The 27,088-nt window shown below is 42.6% G+C and overlaps 1 protein-coding gene across 1 annotated transcript in view; it reads left to right on the top strand.

Annotated features, from left to right (window-relative positions):
• Nucleotides 1-27,088, top strand: part of LOC142161398 (heparan sulfate glucosamine 3-O-sulfotransferase 3A1-like) — a 137,301-nt gene that overhangs the window by 23,835 nt on the left and 86,378 nt on the right. The window lies entirely within an intron of this gene.

A 27,088-nucleotide genomic window follows, 5' to 3' on the forward strand; every position in this document is an offset into this window, starting at 1 on the left:
AATACGAGTGGCAAACAACCCCAGTTGCGTCCCACTCTTAATACACTATCAAGCTGCGAGCAGTTCCTGCTAGCTAACCACCTAATTCCTGCCGCACAGCTTTAGCCCTGTTTTGACGTGCGTTGCCTCTGTGCCTCACTGTGACTAGGATGTATTTACATGGTCACGCCTTCACAATTCCATGTTCCTGCCATTCTCTCGTAGGGAGTTGCAAGCTGTCGCAAGTGTTAATTGCGTCCAAGATGCAGGCGGATTTGGTGCTTTCTGCACATACGTGATAGTGTTTTTCTTTTTTAGATGCGCCTAAAACGGACTTTGCTTCCGACTCTAAATAAGCTCCTATGAGTTCCCACATCACATAGGTTTTTGTTAAACAATAATAATTTAGTATAATTATAATTGTATTAATGTTTATTGGTAAGGTGCCTGTAGCGCGGGACAATCGTGAAAACAGAGCATACATAAAACAGGGATATACAAGGTAGACAAAATAAGTGCAGAGGTGAGAACAAAGTTGGGAGGGCCTTACTCTGGACAGCTTACAATCTAGTGGATGTAACTTTACATTATCTTTGTACTTATTTAAGAGACTAATGACGGCTGACAGATGTGTCATCACTTTAGTCATTTATCCAATGCCACCTTCTGAGAAAGAGAGGGAAAATCAGGGCTCATGCACTGACATTGCATTCAGGTACAAAATTTGCCCTGAACCACAGCAACCAATCAGTGATTTGCTCTTGTCTGTCTAGTGGAAATTAGAAAAAAGACATTATATTTTACTTAATATTGTAGCTAATAGTGTAAACATCTCCTATGCTAGGCAGCTGATGCCAACTACTATAAAGAACATTCACGTTTGTCGTTACATTGTTAATGAAGGCTGGCAGTATATCATGCATCTAAGCTGAAGGCAGCAGTGATGTGAGCTGTGTAAACATAACCAGCCCTGAATAAAACAAATGTGTGTCTGTTGTATGAAGATTGGGGCAGCTGATGACATCTGGAAACAACCCAAGTGGAGGCCAGATGGTCTGGGAAGCACCAGTAAGTAGAGCAAGGAATATAAACTGCAGCTCAACATAAAATGTACATAACAAAGGGGTCAGTCTCCCGCAGGAGATAGGAATTGGACGATGCTTGGACCGTCTTTCAAACTGCACTGTCCAGATAAGACTCGTTGAGCCTTCATGGGTTTGTGGGATCTAGAATGATCTTCAGCCAGGTATGTGGAAGTTAGCTGATAATGGTTGTAAGAATTCCTGCACAAAAATAGGGAATAGGCATTTTCTTTTGGGGCTTTTCGATTCATCATTGAAGGTGTCATAATCATTTGCTGAAATTTTGTGGTTTTTCCAGCAAATACTCTGTGTACAAAAATCAATAAATAATAGTACCTTAGTTGAGATAGTATTTTTACTATTTTGCTTTCAAGATTTGACTGGAGACATCTGAGGATAATCTAGAGCGAGCAAGAAAGAGGTTTAAGTGCAATTGGTGATCACCTGTTACATTCATTCTTCAAAACTGGGGACACACAGACTAGTAGAACCTTAAATAGGCCGAGTTATAACAACCATTAGAACATTATCAGTAACCCAGAGTATCTCACCTTGGTCGGCTTCTACATATTTGCGTGTAGACAAGTTTAATGTGGGAAGGGGTAGGCCAACATGAAACCAAACAGCATCTAAACATTAAAAGAAACACAGATAAACGATTGAAGGATCCTGTTGGTTGGTGCTGTAAGATTGAGGTGTCAAACCTTATTTTATATGACACAAAGTTCATATGTCCCACTAGTTTTTAACAAGAGATCATGTGTCTTCTTAGAACAGGGGTCAGCAACCCTTTTCAATCAGTGTGTCGGATAAAATCTACTGAAGCCCAGGTGTGCCAGTGGTGCATATATACTATGTGTGTGTGTATATATATATATATATATATATATATATATGTATATTCAGCCACATAGTATCGTACCCAGTTCACATTCAGTAATATAGTACTGTCCCTAGTTCACATTCAGCTTCATAGTATTGTCCCCAGTTCACATTCAGCCACATAGTACTGTCCCCAGTTCACATTCAGCCACATAGTATTGTCCCCAGTTCACATTCAGCCACATAGTACTGTCCCCAGTTCACATTCAGCCACATAGTATTGTCCCCAGTTCACATTCAGCCACATAGTATTGTCCCCAGTTCACATTCAGCCACGTAGTACTGTCCCCAGTTCACATTCAGCCACGTAGTACTGTCCCCAGTTCACATTCAGCCACATAGTACTGTCCCCAGTTCACATTCAGCCACGTAGTACTGTCCCCAGTTTACATTCAGCCACGTAGTACTGTCCCCAGTTTACATTCAGCCACGTAGTACAGTCCCCAGTTTACATTCAGCCACGTAGTACTGTCCCCAGTTCACATTCAGCCAAGTAGTACTGTCCCCAGTTCACATTCAGCCACATAGTACTATCCCTAGTTCACATTCAGCCGCGTAGTACTGCCCCTAGTTCACATTCAGCCACGTAGTACTGTCCCTAGTTCACATTCAGCAGCATAGTACTGCCCCTAGTTCACATTCAGCAACATAGTACTGTCCCCAGTTCACATTCAGCCACATAGTACTATCCCCAGATCACATTCAACCACATAGTACTGTCCCCAGTTCACATTCAGCTTCATAGTATTGTCCCCAGTTCACATTCAGCCACATAGTACTGTCCCCAGTTCACATTCAGCCACATAGTATTGTCCCCAGTTCACATTCAGCCACATAGTACTGTCCCCAGTTCACATTCAGCCACATAGTATTGTCCCCAGTTCACATTCAGCCACATAGTATTGTCCCCAGTTCACATTCAGCCACGTAGTACTGTCCCCAGTTCACATTCAGCCACGTAGTACTGTCCCCAGTTTACATTCAGCCACGTAGTACTGTCCCCAGTTTACATTCAGCCACGTAGTACAGTCCCCAGTTTACATTCAGCCACGTAGTACTGTCCCCAGTTCACATTCAGCCAAGTAGTACTGTCCCCAGTTCACATTCAGCCACATAGTACTATCCCTAGTTCACATTCAGCCGCGTAGTACTGCCCCTAGTTCACATTCAGCCACGTAGTACTGTCCCTAGTTCACATTCAGCAGCATAGTACTGCCCCTAGTTCACATTCAGCAACATAGTACTGTCCCCAGTTCACATTCAGCCACATAGTACTATCCCCAGATCACATTCAACCACATAGTACTGTCCCCAGTTCACATTCAGCCACATAGTACTGTCCCCAGTTCACATTCAGCCGCATAGTATTGTCCCCAGTTCACATTCAGCCACATAGTACTGTCCCCAGTTCACATTCAACCACATAGTATCGTACACAGTTCACATTCAGCCATATAGTACTGTCTCCAGTTCACATTCAGCCACATAGTACTGTCCCCAGTTCACATTCAGCCATATAGTACTGTCCCTAGTTCACATTCAGCCACATAGTATCGTACACAGTTCACATTCAGCCATATAGTACTGTCTCCAGTTCACATTCAGCCACATAGTACTGTCCCCAGTTCACATTCAGCCACATAGTACTGTCCCCAGTTCACATTCAACCACATAGTATCGTACACAGTTCACATTCAGCCATATAGTACTGTCTCCAGTTCACATTCAGCCACATAGTACTGTCCCCAGTTCACATTCAGCCACATAGTATCGTACACAGTTCACATTCAGCCATATAGTACTGTCTCCAGTTCACATTCAGCCACATAGTACTGTCCCCAGTTCACATTCAGCAGCATAGTAATGTCCCCAGTTCACATTCAACCACATAGTATCGTACACAGTTCACATTCAGCCATATAGTACTGTCTTCAGTTCACATTCAGCCACATAGTACTGTCCCCAGTTCACATTCAGCCATATAGTACTGTCCCTAGTTCACATTCAGCCACGTAGCACATTCAGCCAAAAAGTATTGTCCACAGTTCACATTCAGCCACATAGTACTGTCCCCAGTTCACATTCAGCCACATAGTACTGTCCCTAGTTCACATTCAGCAGCATAGTACTGTCCCCAGTTCACATTCAGCCACATAGTAGTGTCCCAAGTTCACATTCAGCCATGTAGTACTGTCCCCAGTTTACATTCAACCACATAGTACTGTCCCCAGTTCACATTCAGCCAAGTAGTACTGTCCCCAGTTCACATTCAGCCACATAGTACTGTCCCCAGTTCACATTCAGCAGCATAGTAATGTCCCCAGTTCACATTCAACCACATAGTATCGTACACAGTTCACATTCAGCCATATAGTTCTGTCTCCAGTTCACATTCAGCCACATAGTACTGTCCCCAGTTCACATTCAGCCATATAGTACTGTCCCTAGTTCACATTCAGCCACATAGTATCGTACACAGTTCACATTCAGCCATATAGTACTGTCTCCAGTTCACATTCAGCCACATAGTACTGTCCCCAGTTCACATTCAGCCACATAGTACTGTCCCCAGTTCACATTCAACCACATAGTATCGTACACAGTTCACATTCAGCCATATAGTACTGTCTCCAGTTCACATTCAGCCACATAGTACTGTCCCCAGTTCACATTCAGCCACATAGTATCGTACACAGTTCACATTCAGCAGCATAGTAATGTCCCCAGTTCACATTCAACCACATAGTATCGTACACAGTTCACATTCAGCCATATAGTACTGTCTTCAGTTCACATTCAGCCACATAGTACTGTCCCCAGTTCACATTCAGCCATATAGTACTGTCCCTAGTTCACATTCAGCCACGTAGCACATTCAGCCAAAAAGTATTGTCCACAGTTCACATTCAGCCACATAGTACTATCCCTAGTTCACATTCAGCCACATAGTACTGTCCCTAGTTCACATTCAGCAGCATAGTACTGTCCCCAGTTCACATTCAGCCACATAGTAGTGTCCCAAGTTCACATTCAGCCATGTAGTACTGTCCCCAGTTTACATTCAACCACATAGTACTGTCCCCAGTTCACATTCAGCCAAGTAGTACTGTCCCCAGTTCACATTCAGCCACATAGTACTGTCCCCAGTTCACATTCAGCAGCATAGTAATGTCCCCAGTTCACATTCAACCACATAGTATCGTACACAGTTCACATTCAGCCATATAGTTCTGTCTCCAGTTCACATTCAGCCACATAGTACTGTCCCCAGTTCACATTCAGCCATATAGTACTGTCCCTAGTTCACATTCAGCCAGAGCCGTAACTAGGCAGGTGCGGGCGGTGCCGTCGCCCCGGGCGCAAGCCCAAGGGGGCGCATTAGCCGCCCGCTACCTGCCTCTGTGCCCAGGCTCAATCACTGCACACAGCGCTCTTACATCCATCTGCCTCTGCCTGCCTGACGAGAAACAACCTATTCCCGGCATCGGCGCTGTAGCTGCGGCTGAGCGGCTTCCTGCTTTGGCATTTGGAACGCAAGTTTGCATTCCAAATTCCGAACTTCCTGTCAGTGGAACGCACATGCGTTCCATTGACAGGAAGTTTGGCATTTGGAACACAAACTTGTGTTCCAAATGCCAAAGCAGGAAGCCGCTCAGCCGCAGCTACAGCGCCGATCACCGCTGATGACCACTGCTAGAGAAAAGTAATTTTTACAACAAACTGCTCTTATAAGAGCATAATTCTCAATTCTATTCCATTCCACTACCATTCTCACTCATCCCTTCCACCTACTTCCTCCATACCCAAACTCCTATTTCAGCCCACTTATACACCACTTCCACCCACCTCTACTCCCACTGAACTCACCAGCACCTTATTTTACTTAATCTCTCTCTATTTCTCAACTATAAATTTAATATTAATTTCTATTTTATAATACACATATTTGCAAATTTATGATAATCCAAATGCATCAGAAATATAGATAGAGTTATAGATCTCTCTCTCTCTATATAAATATATATATATATATATATATATATATATATATATATTCATGCATCCGGCTTATCATGCATTTGCAAATATGTGTAACAGAATTTTTTCAGTAGCCACACCCCCATATTAGGTTGGCCACACCCACTTGGCAAATGTCACTCCCACTTAGATGGGGGGCGCCGGTGTCCTGTCTCGCCCAGGGCACTAAAGTGTCTAGTTACGGCACTGCATTCAGCCACATAGTATCGTACACAGTTCACATTCAGCCATATAGTACTGTCTCCAGTTCACATTCAGCCACATAGTACTGTCCCCAGTTCACATTCAGCCACATAGTACTGTCCCCAGTTCACATTCAACCACATAGTATCGTACACAGTTCACATTCAGCCATATAGTACTGTCTCCAGTTCACATTCAGCCACATAGTACTGTCCCCAGTTCACATTCAGCCACATAGTATCGTACACAGTTCACATTCAGCCATATAGTACTGTCTCCAGTTCACATTCAGCCACATAGTACTGTCCCCAGTTCACATTCAGCCACATAGTACTGTCCCCAGTTCACATTCAGCAGCATAGTAATGTCCCCAGTTCACATTCAACCACATAGTATCGTACACAGTTCACATTCAGCCATATAGTACTGTCTTCAGTTCACATTCAGCCACATAGTACTGTCCCCAGTTCACATTCAGCCATATAGTACTGTCCCTAGTTCACATTCAGCCACGTAGCACATTCAGCCAAAAAGTATTGTCCACAGTTCACATTCAGCCACATAGTACTATCCCTAGTTCACATTCAGCCACATAGTACTGTCCCTAGTTCACATTCAGCAGCATAGTACTGTCCCCAGTTCACATTCAGCCACATAGTAGTGTCCCAAGTTCACATTCAGCCATGTAGTACTGTCCCCAGTTTACATTCAACCACATAGTACTGTCCCCAGTTCACATTCAGCCAAGTAGTACTGTCCCCAGTTCACATTCAGCCACATAGTACTGTCCCCAGTTCACATTCAGCAGCATAGTAATGTCCCCAGTTCACATTCAACCACATAGTATCGTACACAGTTCACATTCAGCCATATAGTTCTGTCTCCAGTTCACATTCAGCCACATAGTACTGTCCCCAGTTCACATTCAGCCATATAGTACTGTCCCTAGTTCACATTCAGCCACATAGTATCGTACACAGTTCACATTCAGCCATATAGTACTGTCTCCAGTTCACATTCAGCCACATAGTACTGTCCCCAGTTCACATTCAGCCACATAGTACTGTCCCCAGTTCACATTCAACCACATAGTATCGTACACAGTTCACATTTAGCCATATAGTACTGTCTCCAGTTCACATTCAGCCACATAGTACTGTCCCCAGTTCACATTCAGCCACATAGTATCGTACACAGTTCACATTCAGCAGCATAGTAATGTCCCCAGTTCACATTCAACCACATAGTATTGTACACAGTTCACATTCAGCCATATAGTACTGTCTCCAGTTCACATTCAGCCACATAGTACTGTCCCCAGTTCACATTCAGCCATATAGTACTGTCCCTAGTTCACATTCAACCACGTAGCACATTCAGCCAAAAAGTATTGTCCACAGTTCACATTCAGCCACATAGTACTATCCCTAGTTCACATTCAGCCACATAGTACTGTCCCTAGTTCACATTCAGCAGCATAGTACTGTCCCCAGTTCACATTCAGCCACATAGTAGTGTCCCAAGTTCACATTCAGCCATGTAGTACTGTCCCCAGTTTACATTCAACCACATAGTACTGTCCCCAGTTCACATTCAGCCAAGTAGTACTGTCCCCAGTTCACATTCAGCTGCATAGTACTGTCCCCAGTTCACTTTCAAATACATGAAGGCAGCAGGTGTGTGACTCACCCCGTCATCACACGCGTCTTCAGTTCCGCAAAGGAACCAGGAAAATCTGCTGCGCATGCACAGTTTCATTTCGTACATCTTCAGTGTTACAAGCAGCACCCGGCCGCGTGCCAGATGAGACTGCGCTGCGTGACATGTCTGTTACGCGTGCCGGGGGTTGCCGACCCCTGTCTTAGAATAGTAAGCTAATATAAAAGTTTTTCTGAGCTCTCACCATCAGGCTGCATAACTAGGCAGTGTAATGTAGGCCTCTTATATTGGTGGGCCCTGAGCAAATACATCTTTGTTAAAAAAAAATGCCTAACAGAATTTTTCTGGTGGAAACCAACTTTATCAACCATCCCATGAATGTCTCAGGGAACATTTCCAAAGTTCATTAAAAGTTATTTTTGTAACTTATAATTTCAGATAACTGTTATGAAAACTTTGATTAGATTAATTAATTGAGCAATGACCAGTCCTTATCACCAAGTGCCCACAATGAACATTCAGCAAGATATCTCCAGTAACATCCAGAGTAGACGGTACTCTATATAAATTATTCCACCCCCATGTTTCCTGAAACATTCCATGGTATTTTTACCCACTCTGCAGGAAATCTTTTATCTGCACTATCTATTCTGAAAACATTAAATTAGTCTAACTGAAAAATGTTCTTGTAAAGAGCAATACCCAACATGGGGCTAATGATGGAAATCTTAGGACTTAATGCAATATTTTATAAACTCCAGCTGCTAAAAAACAACAATCAGTCATGCAGGTAGCAGTGTAAAAAACATTTAAAACTATGGAGAGGTTTTTTAGGTGAAAGAGTTTTTTTCACCTTAGAACATATTTTTAGGTGCTTATGATGACTGTAAAAACTAAGACACACACAGACACTCACAAAAAGAATAAAGGCAAATATTATAGGAACCTTTCAGTATTCTCTACAGTACTCAGCCTCTGGCTACATTGTTTGCTTAGTTTAACAACTGAAAGGTGTTTTTAATGTTAAAAGAAAAACAAAAATATATACAGTCATGTGAAAATCGTTGTTTTACACATCAGGACATAATTAACAATTATCTATTACTCACCAAGTCATAAAATTCCACGTGACAACTAACTCATAACAGATTCTACTGTCATCAGTTATTCACTAAAAATAAGCCAACATGAAGAATCCATGCGTGACAAAGTAAGTACACTGTTACTGCTTCCATATACACTATATGTTAGGCCACAGCTGTTAATTATTGAATTGAGGTGTTTCAATCAGACCCGTTGCCAGAGGTGATTAAAATCAAGCATCTAATATTATTATTAATATTTATTTATAAGGCGCCACAAGGCATCCGCAGCGCCGTACAGAGACAAACAAAATTACAATACAATGGGAGACAGCACAGTACAGTAAACACAGCAACTCAGTAAGCTCAATGCACAGCTAGAGAGGGCGGGGAAGGGGGAGGGAGGATCCGCAAACGACAGGGTCCAAGAAGGAGGGCGCGGAAGACAGGGAGACCCCCAGGGGGGAGGAGGGAGCGAGAGTGGACGTGGGGTGGAGGACCCTCGAGGAAGAGGGCTAAGTAGCTGGAGAGCAGAGTTAGAAGTGGTGGAAACAGGAGGATAGATGGCCCTGCTCAGAGGAGCGTACAATCTAAGGGGAGGGGTGGACAGACAGAGAGACGCAGGGGAGAGAGGGAGAGTAGGGGGACAGAGGCAGAAGATAAGGTAGGAAGTTAAGTGGGAGACAGAAAGGCTTTAAGAAAAAGGTGGGTTTTTAGGGCCCGTTTGAAACTGGACAGATTAGGGGAAGTTCTGATGGAGGGAGGGAGCTTGTTCCAGTGGAGGGGGGCAGCGCGGGCGAAGTCTTGGATACACGCGTGGGAGGAGGTTATAAGGGGGGAAGAGATGCAACGGTCAGAGGCAGAACGGAGAGGGCGGGATGGAGCATGAATAGAGAGGAGGGTGGAGATGTAGGGCGCAGTGGAGTTGGCGAGGGCCTTGTAGGTGAGTGACACTCCATGAAACCTAGCCATGAAATCTCCATTTGCAAACATTTGTAATACAAAATGGGTCGTTCTGAAAAACTCAGTGACTTCAAACGTGGTACTGTGATAGGATGTCACCTTTTCAGTAAGACGGTTTGTGAAATTTCATCTCTGCTGGATATTCCATGGTCAACTGTAAGTGATATTATTAGAAAGTGGAAGTGCAACAGCAACTCAGCCATGAAGCAGAAGACCATGTAAAAATCACAGAGCAGGGTCAACGACTGCTAAGGCACATGGTGCGTAAAAGTCGCTAATGTTCTGCTGATTTCATAGCTGAAGAGTTCCGAACTTCCACTGACATTAATGTAAACACAAAAACTGTGCTTAATGGAATAGGTTTCCATGGCCGAGCAGCTGCATGCAAGCCTCACATCAGCAAGACCAATGACAATTGTCAGATGGAGTGGTGTAAAGCACAATGACACTGGACTGTGGAGCAGTGGAAACGTGTTCTGTGGAGTGCCAAATCACGCTTCTCTGTTTGGCAGTCAGATGGGCGAGTCTGGGTTTGGTGGATGCTGGGAGAACATTACCTGCCCGACTGCATTATGCCAACTGTGAAGTTTGGTGGAGGCTGGATAATGGTATGGGGCTGTTTTTCAGGGTTGTTGGGCTAGGCCCCTTATTTGCAGTGAAGGGCAATCTTAATGCTTCAGCATACCAAGTAATTTTGCACAATGTTATGCTTCTAACTTTATGGTAACAGTTTGGGGAAGGTCCATTTCTATTCCAACATGACTGTGCCCCAGTGCACAAAGCCAGGACTACAAAGACAAGGTTTGATGAGTTGGGTGTGGAAGAACTTAACTGGCCCGCTTAGAGCACTGACCTCAACCCCATCAAGCACCTTTGGGATGAACTGAAACAGAGATTGCGAGCCAGACCTTCTTGTCTAACATCAGTGCCTGACCTCATAAATACTCTACAAAATGAATGAGTACAAATTCCCACAGAAACACTCCAACATCTTGTGGAATGCCTTCCAAGAAGAGTAGAAGCTGTTATCGCTGCAAAAGGGGTACCAACTCCATATTAAAGTATATGTATTTGGATACAATGTTATTACAGTCCCTGTGTAATGGTCAAGCGTCCAAATATTTTTGTCCATATAGTGTATATTTAAAGTAGAATTTTGGAACCAGGTACTGCTAATCAAATGCACATCAATATTTGATCATCAGGAAGTGTTACCATCTCTATTTAAAAGCATGATCTTTGGCTGTTTGATCTGACGCATTCTGGGTTATGTTAAGTAGGCCAAAGACAAAAGAGAAGCATCTCAGAGAAGCAATGGTTGCTGCTCTTCAGTCTGGAAAGGTCTATAAGGGCATTATCAAACAAGTTGAAGTCAATCATTTTACCGTGAGACTGATTATTTTCAAATAGAGAACATTGAAGACAGTTGTCAATCTGACGGCATCCCAAAGATCAAAATGTATGATGTTCAAAGAATTTGCAAACAACCCAAAAGCTACACCCAGGGAACTAGAGGCCAGAAGAATACAGAACAAGTATGGCTTTCATGAAAGGGTAGCCAGGAGAAAGTCCCTTTTCTCCAATAAAAGAACATCACAGTACCGCTTAAGTTTACTAAGTTGCATCTGATGAAGTGCAAGACTTCAGGGACAATATAATCTGAACAGGCGCAATCAAAGTGGAGTCTTTTGGTCTTTATAAACAAAACCAAACACAGAGTATCACTACAAACACCTTATTTCATCCTTCAAGTTTGGTGGTGTAGAGATGATGATTTGGGGTAGATGATGATTTGGGGTAGATGATGATTTGGGGTGTTTTGCAGCCGGAGGACCTAGACACCTCACATTCAATGAGTCGTCCTTGAACTCCTCTTTATACTAGAGGAAAATAAGAGATCATCTCTCTGGCAACTGAAGCTTGGCTGAAATGGATCATGCAACAGGACAATAACCTTAAGCACACCAATAAATCTTCAACATTGGCTGAAAACGCATTCAAAAGAATCAAGGTTTTGGAATGACTGAGTCAAAGTCCAGTCCTCAATCTCATTGAGATGATGTGGCATGACGTTAAGAGAGTTGTCTATAAATGAATGCCTTTGAACATCAATGAACCCAAGCAGTACTGTAAGAATGAGTGGACCAAAATTCCACAAATACAGTGTAAGAGAATGATAAACCTGTTCAGAAAATGTTATTGCTGCTAAAGGTGGTGCTACAGGCTAGTGAATCATGGGGTGTACTTACATTTTAAAACATATATATTTTCTATGAGCACACATTTTTAATTGGTTCAATAAAACAGTAATAAAAAAAAACAGACAGCACAAAGTCTGTTTTTGTTTAGGAAAGATACAAACAGGGTCACCAGGAGATGGAGAGGATTGGGAATTGAGAAGGGGAAAAAGGACCATAAATAGTGAGAGCAAATGTAGAAATGAATCCTGAGAGACCTGTTTTCTAAATCAATAGAGTTGGCTGAGTTGCATAGGAAAAAAAATAAAGATAAAAGAGGGAAAATGGGACTGCTCAAGGGAGTGTTTAAGGAGGAAAAATGTTATTCCTATCCACCCTAAAAAACCATGGAGCCCATACTTTTGTAAGCAGATCTGGTTTATCATGGACGTAGTATCTCATCTTTTCCATACATGCGACAGAACAGATACGTTTTTAACTGTAGAAGGTGGGGGGGGGGGGGGTCGTCTTCTCGTTTCCAACGAGATGCAATAGATGTTTGGCTGCTGCCAGAATTGAGGTCTCCATCATGGAGTTGAGGATCCTACGGATCAATTTGGGTCAGCTGCTGGGAACATTTTAACACGTAATACCAACAGTAATAAACTATACATGCAGTTTCTTTGATCGATATGGATATTAAGATGCAGTAAGTACTCTCTGATTTCTTGTCACACCTCTTCTTCAGGTTATAGGTCTAAATCCAATTTCCATTCCAATTCATGCCTATGGTGGGGACCAAGTGTGTCACCTAAAGCATGCTGTACAATATTGAGATCATACCTCGACTAAGAGGGGTTTTGTAGACAAAGTTTCTCAAATGGGATAGGTGCACGAAAAGCGTCTTGGGTTGGGAGGGAGTGGGCAAAGTGTCAAGTTTGGAGGAATTCAAAAAGTCTAGGGTCCAGCAAAGGATTTTTTTGTTGGATGGATTCCAATGAAGGGAGTTGTGACTTATCAGTAAGATGAGCTAAGCATGTGATACTCATAATGGACCATCGCTTGAAGAATCCAAGTGCTTATCTGAAGGGAATTGGGTGCTATCCCATATAGGTGTAAATGGGGAGATTACGATTAAGAGGCTAAATCTGAAAAAGCATATACCCCACATGTTATATGTTTATCAAGCACATGAGACATTAGATGCTGTATACTAGAAGATTGTTAATCCTGTTCTGATGTGTAGATATAAATATTTGAATACATATCTATATATCTGTATCATATCATATATATATATATATATATATATATATATATATATATATACATGTATGTATATATATATATATATATATATATATATATATATATGTGTGTGTATGCAAAGCCTAGCCTTTTTGCTCACAGAAATTGGGACTCCCCCAGCTACATAGGGATTGTATGCTAGTGGGAAGAATCAGGAATCATTTTTGAATCCATTTCTTGGCATTTTTTTTTTACGACAGCAGTTCCTCTGTTATAATCATTATCATCCTTTATTAAATAGCACCAATGTTTTCGCCTGTGCTATGCAACCAGGCATATCAGTCCCTGCTCCGGTGGAGCTGACAGTCTAATTTCCTAACACAGGCACACAAACACACACACAAAAGTCACAAGCTATTAAATCTACCTGTATATTTATGAATGGTGGAAGGATACGGAGCACGGAGAGTAAATCCACATGACCACAGTAACATACAAACTCCATGAAAATAGCAACCTAGTTGGAATCAAACCCACAGCCCCAGCAGCACTGCAGTCTTTTATGCTGCAATTGTTAGACTACTAAGAATACACATGTGCAGAAGTACAGAGAAGATCTGTCACCACCGTGTCAGGACTGTGTGGGCCTATCCTCATTATAATATATATACAGAAGGTGATTCAAACAGAGCAGGAACAATGGGGTAGGGGGGGGACTGTACAGACATGCCCTAGCCCCCCCCCCCCTCACTAAGAGTGCCCTCACAGCGCTTACTACCCGTAGCCCTGAGAAAATTATTAGCCCATGCCTTTTTAAATGCTTGAGGCTACTATCTGAGCTTTCTGAGGAGATGGCAGACAGCCCCACAATCCATTGCTCAAAGAGGAAGTGTATTACCTTAATGTCTGACCAGCAAGGAGTGTGCAGAGGAGCAGCAGAATGGCTGTCACATCTACAGGTTAGAGGGCAATAAGAGAGACATGGAGTTGGCAGCAATTAGGGAGACCTGAAGGGTGGGAGAGACCTGGAGGCTGGCAATGAGAGAGACCTGGAGGCTGGCAATGAGAGACACCTGGAGGCTTGCAATGAGAGAGACTTGGAGGCTAGCAATGTGAGAGACATGAAGGCTGGCAATGTGAGAGACCTGGAGGCTGGCAATGAGAGAGACCTTGAGGCTGGCAATGAGAGAGACCTGGAGGCTGGCAATGAGAGAGACCTGGAGGCTGGCAATGAGAGAGACCTGGATGCTGGCAATGTGAGAGACATGGAGGCTGGCAATGTGAGAGACATGGAGGCTGGCAATGTGAGAGACATGGAGGCTGGCAATGTGAGAGACATGGAGGCTGGCAATGTGAGAGACCTGGAGGCTGGCAATGTGAGAGACCTGGAGGCTGGCAATGAGAGAGACCTTGAGGCTGGCAATGAGAGAGACATGGAGGCTGGCAATGAGAGAGACCTGGAGGCTGGCAATGAGAGAGACCTGGATGCTGGCAATGTGAGAGACATGGAGGCTGGCAATGAGAGAGACGTGGAGGCTGGCAATGTGAGAGACATGGAGGCTGGCAATGAGAGAGACGTGGAGGGGAGAAAGTGAGAGATATGGAGAGGGTAATGAGAGAAATATAAGGGTGGCAATTCCAAAAATACGAGGGTGGTAATTAGAGAGCTACAGGTGTGGTAATGAGAGAGATACATAGCAGGCAATGGGAGAGAAACGAAGGGGGCAATGGGAACGATATAAGAAGGACAACGGGAAAGATATGAGGGGTCACTATTTGTATGTGTGTATATTAGACAATATGTGCCGTCCTGTCTTAAGTGTCCCAGGCCCTCCAAAGCCATAATCCACTTCTGGGTCCGGAAGGTGTTAAAAAATAAATGAGAAAACAAAAGCACATATCCAAAAACACTACTAGAGCCTGTTTCTTGTGAGCATATAGGTTTTTTTATTCCCTTTTTTAGTTAGTGAGTAAATCATTACTATTATAATAAATATCTGGTGTTGGGTGGGGTTGTATATTTTAGAAATAGAGGATTTGTCATCTTTTAATTTTGGAAGTACTATACTATACTTGTAGGCTCCAAATAAACAGATACAATAAATCTGTATTTCCATGTAAAGGACTGAAGGGGCAGTGGGTTATGTAGCAGATATTACTGATTTTAATGTGCACATCTCCATGTGATTGTGCTGCAGATACATTTTCTATCTGTGCTTCTAGATTTGTTACCCCTGTTTGCATTGCTAAGTTGTCTTCAGAGGTCACATTCTTAGAAATACAACTCATCTACTTTGTTTCTGATCAAAGTGCACCTGATCCATCCCTTTCTTCTCAATACACTTTAACCTGGCCTAGAGAATGGTCAGGATTAAATAGGAGCTAAAGCCCAAAAATATATAATATATATAGAGACAACTTCCAATTTTTCAGGATGCTGGATGAACCAACACCCTTCCCTGCACACACAGGGTTTGATTTGAGTTCAGCGTAATGATGCCCCGTTTGCATGTGAGCAAAGAGTTTGTGAGACTTACATTTCCACAGCTGTATTTTGAGCTGTGCTCATCTTACAGCATCTTACTAGCATATAGATACTTCCAAAACAAGCTTGCACCCAGTTTAAGCATAAGCAAAATATACATCTCGTGACTAGGGTACTTTAAGATCTGTGTAACTCAAGATGCATCTTAAAAGGAACTAAACTTGCAACCTTACTGTACTGCATTTGTATGTAAAACATAAAATCTACCTCTCCAAGGTAGATTTTATATTTTACGTACAAATAGGTACGTAGGGTACATGCAACTCTAACTACAGGTGAAAGTTGTACCATGCACAGATCAACAATTTTGCACCATGAAGCATCTTTCCATTGCACAAATGCATTTAAGTGCAACTATAAATAGTGTGCACAATAGAAGACTTGTAATAGTTTATGATCCTTAAAAAGGTTTGTACACCTTCAGATCGACTTAAGTCCTGGGCAAGGTACTGGTCTGGGGTGTTCCCCATCTTATCCATTCATGCAAAACTGCCTTTTCCAGACAAACTGGGTAAAACTTGAAGAAATGCCACCCTCCTACTTCACATGAATATTTTGGCACTATAACACTAATAGATAATATACACATTTTACAACAACAACTGTTTGCTTCAGCTCAATCCAAGGATCCACAACTGGTTCTCTGAGTCTGAGTCCTCAGATCCACAAATGTGCAAAGGTTTAGTGATTCGAGTTATATATATTATTGTTAGCATAGATAATTGTTAATTATACAGATGCCACTGTGAAAGTCAACAGTGCCACTTGCACTTTCATAGTTACTTTAAATCTCACACCACTGTTTCTTGCTGCTGACTAAGGCTCTTACCCGGCCAAACCAGTAGAGCCCTGGCACTCCATTGCCCACCAGCTCTTTAAGGACACTGAGTTAGGCTGCATGCAGTTGGTGGGGCTGTATATTGGCAGTTGCCACTGTTGGGACAACCCCAGACTTGTGCACTTGGATATCGTTATTCCAAATAACCACCACATTGCATTATTAGCCCCTACAATATATTAGTAATCCCTCAACCCCCACATTACATTCATAACCCCACCAGCCCCTGCATAACATTAATACTCCCACACAAACCAGCCCCATATAGCAATAATGCTTGTACAAACACCAGTCCCTAAATATGATTAATACCTTCACAAACACTAGCCCTACATAACATTGCTATCTCCACACATGCCATCCCCTAGATAACATTCATACCCACCCCACATAATATTCATACCACAACACCCACATAACATTAATCCCACCCCCCGAAAATTACATGTTGCCCAGACCTGCCTAGAGAGAGTCTCTGTGTTATATTTAAAATGCAGGCGGCAGAAAGTGGAGCCTAGGTCATCTAACAAGTAATCTGTCCCTGCTTCTATATGTCCTCCTGCTACCTTTACTAAACACATTGCGTTATCTTTCTGGCTTCCTTCTGTGTTTTTCAGCCATGTCTTTGTTTAAACATGCAGAGTTGATTATGTTGTCCTGAGATATGACACAGCTCTACTGATATATATGTGCATTGGATACAAGTGTATTTGGACATCAATTATGTAATATTCTGAAGCAACACAAATAAATAGTTTTACATTTCCAACAAAGACATGAGAAACAGGGAAAGAAGATAAAGTAGTGCACTTAATAAATGTGGCAGGGGGTCATGCACAAGCCAATAAATTACTACTTTTAGTATTTATTTATCTGAATAATAAACCAACTAAATACACTATGTACCAGGGGCGGACCCAGACATTTGTCCTACCCCGGGCGATTTTAGGGGGAGGGGGGATTTAGGCCCCGCCCCCTTTCTGTGTTCTAAGGCTGCCGGCGGCTTCACAGTATGTGCAGGTCCGTTCAGCATTGGCAGTGTGCTGTCCCGCCGCTCTGATTGTGTTTAAAACACAATCAGAGCAGCCGGGCAGCACACTGTCCCTGCTGAACGGACCTGCACAGTGTGCAGCTGTCGGCAGCAAGCCCCTGGTAGGGGGGGGGCGATCGCCCCCCCCTGGATCCGCCACTGCTATGTACAGACCTACTGTACATAAACAACAATGTTATTGTTATTCTGTATTTATAAAATGCCAACAAATTACATAGCGCTGTAAAATTCTACACAGACATTGTAACTTTAGAAGATAGCAATATAAAACGGTAACAATCATACATAAACATATAGAAACATTTGTATTAGTATAGTTCAAGCTGTAAGACACAAAAGAGCTGATTCAATCTGGCGCAATAAGTGGAATTTTTTGCTCCTGCTCCCATTTTTTTCTTCTCAAAATGTCACTTATTGTGCTGAAGCTTCACCTAATGAAACCTGCCTGCTCACCAGACCTTGTGTGAAAATGAAAGTTGTGCATAAAACTAAAAGTTTTGTGTACAACTTTGAGCAGCCCTGATTCCAGCCCAGATTCCACAGCTGTTTTTGCATTAACTAACAGGGATGTGCGGAGCTACCAAGGAAGCTGGTGTAGCAGCTGCTGCTATGAGGTCTAGCAAGGGACTTGTCAGGGACCCTCAGCTGTCAGGCCCCATGTAGTTGCCACACGTGCTGCTCTGGACCTTGCCACCCTCTGTCATCTCCTCAGAGCGCTGTTTAATGAGCTCCCTGCTGTGTGGCCATAAACATTTGAGTCCCCAGAATGCTTTGTGTGTAAGCTCACATTCAAGGGTTCCGGAATTAAATTCTGCTCAAAGGGTAACTCTAATGTTTCCTACCTCTCTGTGGAGGAAGAGCAGAGTACCACGTTAAATGAGAGGAGTACACCTAGACACACAAATATTACTGAAGTAATAATAATAAAAGTTAAAGGCTAATGTCACTCAAACTGGCAAATTTTATTTTGGGGCGAAATTGGGTGGGATAGAATAATTTTTGAAATATTATTTACGTGCACTCTGCTGTTCCAGCGATTCACCAGACCAACCGATGCATCTAATAGTGCTCAGCTGGGCCTTGTTCGGGGTTGTCATTGACCAAGCCCCTGAATGGAAGTGTCACAGAAGAAGGGCTTTGTGTTAGTTAGAATAAGTCCTGTTAGACCATCCAATGCATTAGGGGAACTTTCAAATCCCTGGAGAAGGTAAGTAACATTTTCATGTTATTACAACTCATCAAATTCTGAAATGAAATATGTAATTTTTTGTAGAATTACCCTTCAATTTCATAATCAGTATCACTTTATACAGTATTTCACCAATTACAGACAGGTGTGCAGAGGATCTGGATCTAACCCTTCACAGTGATTGACTTCATGCTGTTTTACCTGACAGCTGTGGGAATGTGGTGATGGGATAATCTGCAGCTCTGACTGGAAAGTAAAAGGTGAGACAGAGCAGTTCTGAGTCTTTGTGAATGGCGAGGGAGCAACCACTGGACTGAATCCCTTTGTAGAACATGACAGTGGTCTCCTGTAACCTGTCATTATCAGCCTTTGTTCTTCATAATTGTATTGTAATCGTGTCAAGGACCCATTATTAAACACGAAGCTAAACCGGATTAATGTCTTTAGCAGAGAGCTATAGGGGATTATAGAGTAGGTTTAAAAAGCCTTTTCCATCTGGGTTTTTGTGTAATTCATGAGAGGTTTGTGTGATAAAAACGACAGAAATAGCGACACAAAGTTACCTGTACGTGCTTCCTATTTTCGGCAGAGGCAGACATGTTTTGTGCTGACGCAATATTCACCAGAAGGCAGCCTGAAGGCAGCCTTTCATCCCACTATTAACTAGTGATTTTAATGAGGAATGAGAGTTTAGTTGCAGGTGAAACCTTCTCAGCAATGACAGCATCATAATGTGTGTTGGGTACAAAACAACAGAAGAATGGTTTCTATTTATGTCCCACTATATTTTTCTCACGTTAGTTATCATTTCTTATCGCATTGAAAAGTGTCTTTTATTAACATTGTTCAGCCAGGACATCAGCTCCGATACTTCAAGGTTCCTATGGCCAGGCAGAATTTTGCGATGGGTAGAGCACGAATCCTACCCGCTAGGGATCTGAAGATCCCTCTCCTGTGATGCTCTCCCCATAGATTATAATGACTAACCCCATCTTCAGATGCCGTTAGCTACTGGGGTAAAGCTCTGATTTTCGGACCTTGAAAATTCCTAGTCCCCATATACACCTATGGGGACTGAATCTGCGATTGAAGAGACTGAGACCGATTTCTGCTGCAGCCCTCTATTAATAAATAGTCTTAGATTGCAGTTTTGGGGAAATTATAGGTTAAATAGGCCCCTAACACTAAAGAGGAGCAGCTAAAGCTACTGTCTGCCCCTGTGATTGTACCCCACTTTACATTCTCTTTTTCAGGCTTGATCTCCCAATGGAAAAGTGAGCCATAACATGACAGTTCATGTACCCAATCGAAGTCAGTGGAATAATGAAATAAAACTGTTATGACAATCAAATACAGGTAGAACCTTCTCAATTAAGCTTGACTGCAATACATTATTATGTTTTTAATTGCAATATAAAGTAAACTTTTGACGTCTTCACTTTACACATGATGGCCCTGCACACTGCACTAATACATATACGCACCATTACCTATAATATGGCCCTATGTATTGTACTAAAACACACAGCACACATTTCCTATAAAATGGTACTACACATTGCACTAAAATTCACACAACAGTTCCTATACAATAGTTCTATACACCGCAACAAAACCATGCATGGGGCAGACAACCACATTTTGGGGGAATCCTCCTGGACTCCAGGGAGAGTAGACCACCCTCCCAGATCCTGCCTCTTGTAAAGAGGGCAGGGCGGGGTCTTGATAAAGCGAGTTGTGCCAGCAGACTTCACTGGGTGTGTCCTCAAGATGCGATTTGCGTTGTCACGAACTCCGCACTTGCCCTTTAAACTTCCACAAACAATCCCTATATTCCTACACCCTCAATAAAACACACTCAACGCTCCATATATAACGGCCCTACTCTCAGCACTAAAATAAGCACAGTCCTTATACAATGATTCTATATACTGCATTAAAAAACACACAACACTCCTTTTTCATTTGTTCCTAAAGACTGCAATAAAACACGATCTCTATAAAGTGGCCTTTCACACAATTAAACACTCAACTTTTTAAACAGTGCATTTCAGCCCTTAAAATGTCCCTACACACTGCACTGAAACGCACTGCAGCCACATAGACTGTGCTAAAACACACACCACTGCACCCTATGTACTACTTTTGTTATATGACATACTAAATCCACTAGAATGACTCTACTGCTGTAAGACACACTACATTCCCTACTCTATACTAAACTGACAGCAATGTCCACATAAATAGCATTAAATCTGACCATTTCATAAACAGTATAATATACCCACAATACTATTCCATTCACACTCTACTAAAACACATACTACACTCCTTATACAGTGTAATACACACACAATTCTTCACTGTACTCACTCCACTAAAACACATACTACACTCCCTAAAATTGCATTACAGTGCACTAAAACACACACTTATACACCCTGCACTACTAAACCCTAAATTCACACCAGCCAAAAATGGGGTCCCTTTTGCTAGTGTAAAATATTTAAATACAAGACCAAACAATTAAAAGAAACCTCATTAGATCATGTCTTCTGATCCCATCTGTAAAAAGCCAGTATGTTGAGTATAAAATACAAATGTGATTCCAGACATTGTAGCACCCACAGCGATTTCTGATCTCTGGGAACATCCTGGGATTTAGTGTCGCTTTAAAGCCACCAGCATGAAATAATAGAAACCCAATACTGATGTGGCATTCATGTAGAGACTCAGCAGGTTCCATGTGTTTCCTGAGGTCAGAGCCCATGGATTTATAGGAAAGCTCAGTAGCCCTGTCTCCTGAGCATCGGAGGGAAATATTACTGACTCCATGATTCAAGCCAAGTTCAGTATCACATATCCATGAAAATCACCAAAACGTGCAAGTTGGGAGGCTGCTATTATTTTCAAAGCAACCTTGTGTATGATCAGTTAGCCTACATAACACAATTATAAAGAAATATGTGTACATGGGTTGTGAATATTAATAATGGCATTTAATGTCTCATAGTGGGTAGGAAATATTTATTTTATTTAAACAAATGCAAAACATGCATCCAAATATGTGCACCTCTGCAGAGATTTACCTACAGCTATAGGTGAAGGGAGTGCAGCTGCTATGAGGCCCACAGCTGATGGGGTCCTGCCTTCCCTGTCAAAGCCCTATGTGTATATGTGAGTTTTCACCATTGGGAGGTACGTGGGGGTGTTTGCAAATATTTGCTATGGGGCTCACAAATGTATAGTTACGTCTCTGTACATAAATGATGGAGAAAAGGTAATCAAGGGTATTTTCCATGCACTCAATATGGTCTTATGTAGCATATTTGCCTGTGCACAAGTTTAAAAACTGCCACCCTCGCCCCGTATCTCTACTACTGCTCTCTTAACAGGAATGCATTGCATGACATACCTGCCTACTTTTTTACCTCGCCTCAAATACACATCATTGCACAGCGGGATGTAGGGCCATGACAATGAGATTTACACTATTAAGGCCCCATCCCACCCACTTCAAAATAAAGAGAGTGGAATCCACTCTGCTGGGAGTCCAGAGGGACCCACTGATTTTACCACCCACTGATTTGCAGAAGTAGGTTTGGCGTCTATTTCCATAAATTCTGTTTTCTTATGGGAAATGTGGATTGCACTCTACACATATAGCCCCCAGTCATGTCTTCCTACTCCTTTGGTCTCCTGAACCTAACAGAAACATGGATCTCCCTCTCTGTTACTGCTTCCCGTACTGCACTCTTCTACGGGGCTCTCTCCTTCTCCTACACTCCCTGTCCTGGGGGCCGCCAAGAAGGTAGTGTAGGTGTCCTACTATCCCCACCGAACCCTCCCTCTCCTTCTCCTCCTTTAAAGTTCACACTATCCATCTCTTCTCTCCTCTCCCCCTTTGTATTGCTGTCATCTATCGTACACCTGGCCTTTGCTCATAATTTCTTCATAACTTCACCGCCTTGCTTACCCATTTCCTCTCTTGTAATCTACCCACGATTATTATTGGTGATCTTAACATCCCTACCAACTCTCCTATTGCCAGAGCTGCCTCTAAACTTCTAACTCTCACTTCTTCCCATGGCCTCTCCCAATGGACAACTTCTGCCACCCACCGTGATAGTCAGTCCCTGAACATAGATAAATTGGGTGTTGGTAAGCGCTCCCTAGTGTAGGGGGGAAAGAGGGGGAGTTTTTGCTGCTCAGGGGAATTGGGATCAGCAAGGGTAGTTCCAGCCCTTAAGTAGGTAAATAAAGCGTAGAGTGTCCCCTTAGCGCACATATGTATAAATTGTATAGAAAGATTGGTTTATTCCAAATGGTAACAAATGGTATCAAATGGTAAAGTGATATCACAGAAAATATAAACTTGCAACCTCAACATTGATAAACAAGTATGTTGCACGCTGGTAGGCATATATATTAAAAGAAATATTCATAATATTCATAATAATCACTTTGGCTCAAACCTTGAACAAATAGCACAATTCCCGTTTTACTGGACACGGAGGTCCCAGAGGAAGCTAGATAGGTGAATTGAGTCCAATGGATAGTGCAGTGGTCCAAGTTATACTCGGAATGACAGTCTCTGAAAATACAGTACATCAAATGGTGCCTTACAATTGAATGAATGGTGGCAATTCTAGAGATAAAGACATAACAAATAATCCGGAAAACAGACTCAAAGTCCTAGAGCTGTGGTGTGGAAACAGCTTCGGTATTCAAGAATGAATACATAGTGTATCAGAATGCTGCTGGGTAGAACAGCATGACAATCCCATCCAAATATTGTTGATGTGAGGTGCTGGTGGCAATAGACTTCCCCCTGAACATAGTGTTCTCCCATCTCTGTGTCATCTCCAACTTCTCCAATTCTGTCTTCCCACTCTCTGACACAATCTCCTTTCTTTTACCATCTCTTTACCCCTTGCCACCCTCCCCTACCCAAAGTTGCTCGCAAGCAGTGTCCCATCAACCGCATTAACCCCATCATCTTTGCATCCTCCCTCAAGCCCCTCCACGTTTCCATTTCTTTCCTATCTTGTCCCAATGCTGCTGTCACTATTTATAGCTCCTCACTTTCTGTTGCTCTTGACACTGTAGCCCCAAACACCCCACTTCCCGCTCCTCTGAACGCCAATGGAAGAAATCCCACACCACCGCTGACTTCATCCACCTTAAATTCATCCTTTCCTCCTACTATTCTACCCTCTCTCTTGCCAAACACATCTATTTCACATCCCTCATCTCCTCCACGTCCAATAAACCCCAATGCCTCTTCGCTACCATTAATTATTTACTATGTCCACCCCACCTCCCCCCTTGTCCATCACTGCTCTTGAATTCTCCACTTACTTCAAAGACAATATTGACTCTATCCATAATGATATCTGTACTCACCAGACTCACCTCACCCCACCTGTCCTCTCTATTGCTCACTCTGCCACCCTTAGCTCCTACCCTCCTGTAATCGTGTCTAAGATCCTTACTCATCTCTCCTCCTCTTCTTCTACAAACTGTCCTCTTGACCCTGTTCCCTCCTTCGCTCCCTCTCTCCCAATGCCTGTTGTCACCTTACTCAACTTTTATCTCTCTCTCTCCACTGGTATCTTTCCTTCGAACTTCAAACATACTCTCATCTCCTCTATTCTCAAATAACCCTCTCTTGAACCATACTCTCCAACTATTGCTCAGTATCTCTGCTTTCTTTGCTTTTAAAATTCTTAAACGACTTGACTTCAATAGTCTGACCCACTTTCTCTCTTCCCACTCTCTTCTTGACCCTCTCCAGTCTGGCTTCCATCCCTTTACTCAACTAAAATTGCCCTCACTAAAGTAACAAAAGTCACTTCTCCCTTCTCGTGCTCCTTAACCTCTCTGCTGCTTTTGACACCGTCAATCATTCTCTCCTCACCACCCTTCACTCCCTAGGTCTTTGCAAAAAAGCTCTCTCCTGGTTTGCCTCCTACCTCTCTGGCCACTCTTTTAACGTATCTACTTCTGACTCTTCCTCTTCCTCTCTTCCTGTTTCTATTGAAGTCCCACAAGACTCTGTCCTTGGCCCTCTGCACTTCTCTCTTTACACCACCTCTTACGGTGAACTTATTCAATCATTTGGCCTCCAATACCACCTCTATGCTGATGGCATGCAAATCTATCTTTCCTCCCCTGACCTCTCTCCCACATTTATAACCCAAGTATCTAGCTATCACTCGGCTGTAACTACTTGGATGTCACAGCGTTTCCTCAAACTTAACATCTCCAATTTTGAGCTCAACACCTTTCCTCCTGTCAATGTTGCTGTCCCTCCCAATATCTCCCTCTTGGCTGACAACATAACTCTCTCTTCTGTTATCCGAGCCGACTGCCTTGGAGTCAGCCTCGACTCTGCTCTCAGCTTTATCGCTCATTTCCATTTCCTCACCAAATCCTGACACTTCTTCCTCAGTAACTTTACAAAAATCCATCCTTTCTTCTTCTCAGGAAGTAGACAAAATCCTAGTCCATCATCAGCAGCAGCTATTCATATAGCGCCACTAATTCTGTAGCGCTGTACAGAGAACTCACTCACATTAGTCCCTGCCCCATTGAAGCTTACAATCTAAATTTCCTAACATACACACACAAAGAAAGAGAGAGAGACAAGAGTCAATTTGATAGCCAGCAATTAACCTACTAGTATGCTTATGGAGTGTGGGAGGAAACTAGAGCACCTGGAGGAAACCTATGCAAACACAGGGAGAATATACAAATTTGACACAGATAAGACCATGGTTGGGAATTGAACTCATGACCCCAGTGCTGTTAGGCAGAAGTACTAATCGCTCATCTTCCTCTCCCGTCACACCTCTTGCACTACTCCTCTGCATAAATCCTTTCATTAGCTATCTATTCATTTCTGAATTCAGTTCAAACTCCTTACCCTCACTTACAAAGCACTTACCAACACATCTCCCTCTTACATCTCTGACCTTCTCCCGAGGTACATACCTACCCGACCACTCCGCTCCTCCTCTGACCTCCGCCTCAATTCACCTCTCATTAACTTCTACCATGCTCGTCTCCAAGATTTCTGCCATGCTGCCTCCATTCTTTGGAACTCCCTACCCCACCTTACTCAACTCTCCTCCAACTTTTAGTTTTTGAAGTACTCACTCAAAACTCACGTTTTCAAGCTTGTCTATTCTACCACCTCCTGACCATCTTATCCTTTACCTCCTCTTCCTTTGCCTGTCATTTCAATTTTCTCCCAGTTGTTCCTAGTGTTTTTCACAACCCCTCCCTCTAGAATGTAAGCTCTCGCGGGCAGGGTTCTCTCTAGCTATTAGCTATTAGTCTGTCCACTGTCTGACTCCCTTGTATGTCCTGTCATGTCTTTTGCTGCACTCTGTATGAGCACCCATAGCATTACTCACACTCATCTATGCTACTTATGTGAATTACCTCATCTAGCTGTTACTTGCCTCATTATCCAGTGCTATGGAATCTGTGGCGCTGGATAAATAATACTAATAATAATAATAATAATAATAATAATAGTAATAAAAAGAAGAAAATGAGGGCATTGACAGTTACACACAGTTTTGTCTCATATGTACACTTCAGATCCATTGCTCCTTTCTTAATGTCTGAATTACAGTGATTCGCTCACATCCCCTTCTGACTCCCTGTCAGTCAGTTACATAAACTTCCTTTAGAACTGTTTTCGCAAGTAATTACATTCCACTGTGTGAAGGAATTCTGGGGCTTCTCCTCAGACAAAAACAGGCAGAATGTCTGGCTATGTGATAGAAATTGATATCTCACTATCCTGCTGGTTTAATACTCCCAACTCCCCTCTGTAGAGGCAGCTTTCGCCTCTCTTGAGTCAAGTTAAAAAACATAAGGTCTTCAATTGGGAGGGTGGGGGGATTTTCTGTGTAAACTAATCAGTATTATATTTCTAATCCTGTGACTTAAACTAAGCTGGCATTTAATCTCTCGGGAATCGGTGAAGTTATTTTATCTAACTGGATCAGCCTCCTTGTTTAATGAATCTATTATTCCCTTGAGATGGAGTTCGGAGACTGGAAACTTATAGTACTAGAATGACACAGAGGTTATTAGTAAAACAAGAACCTGCTTACATGACCAGGGTAAAGTCAAATACTCTCTCATAACCTATAA

Source organism: Mixophyes fleayi, chromosome 6 (genome assembly GCF_038048845.1).
Source record: "Mixophyes fleayi isolate aMixFle1 chromosome 6, aMixFle1.hap1, whole genome shotgun sequence".
Lineage (NCBI taxonomy): Eukaryota > Metazoa > Chordata > Amphibia > Anura > Limnodynastidae > Mixophyes > Mixophyes fleayi.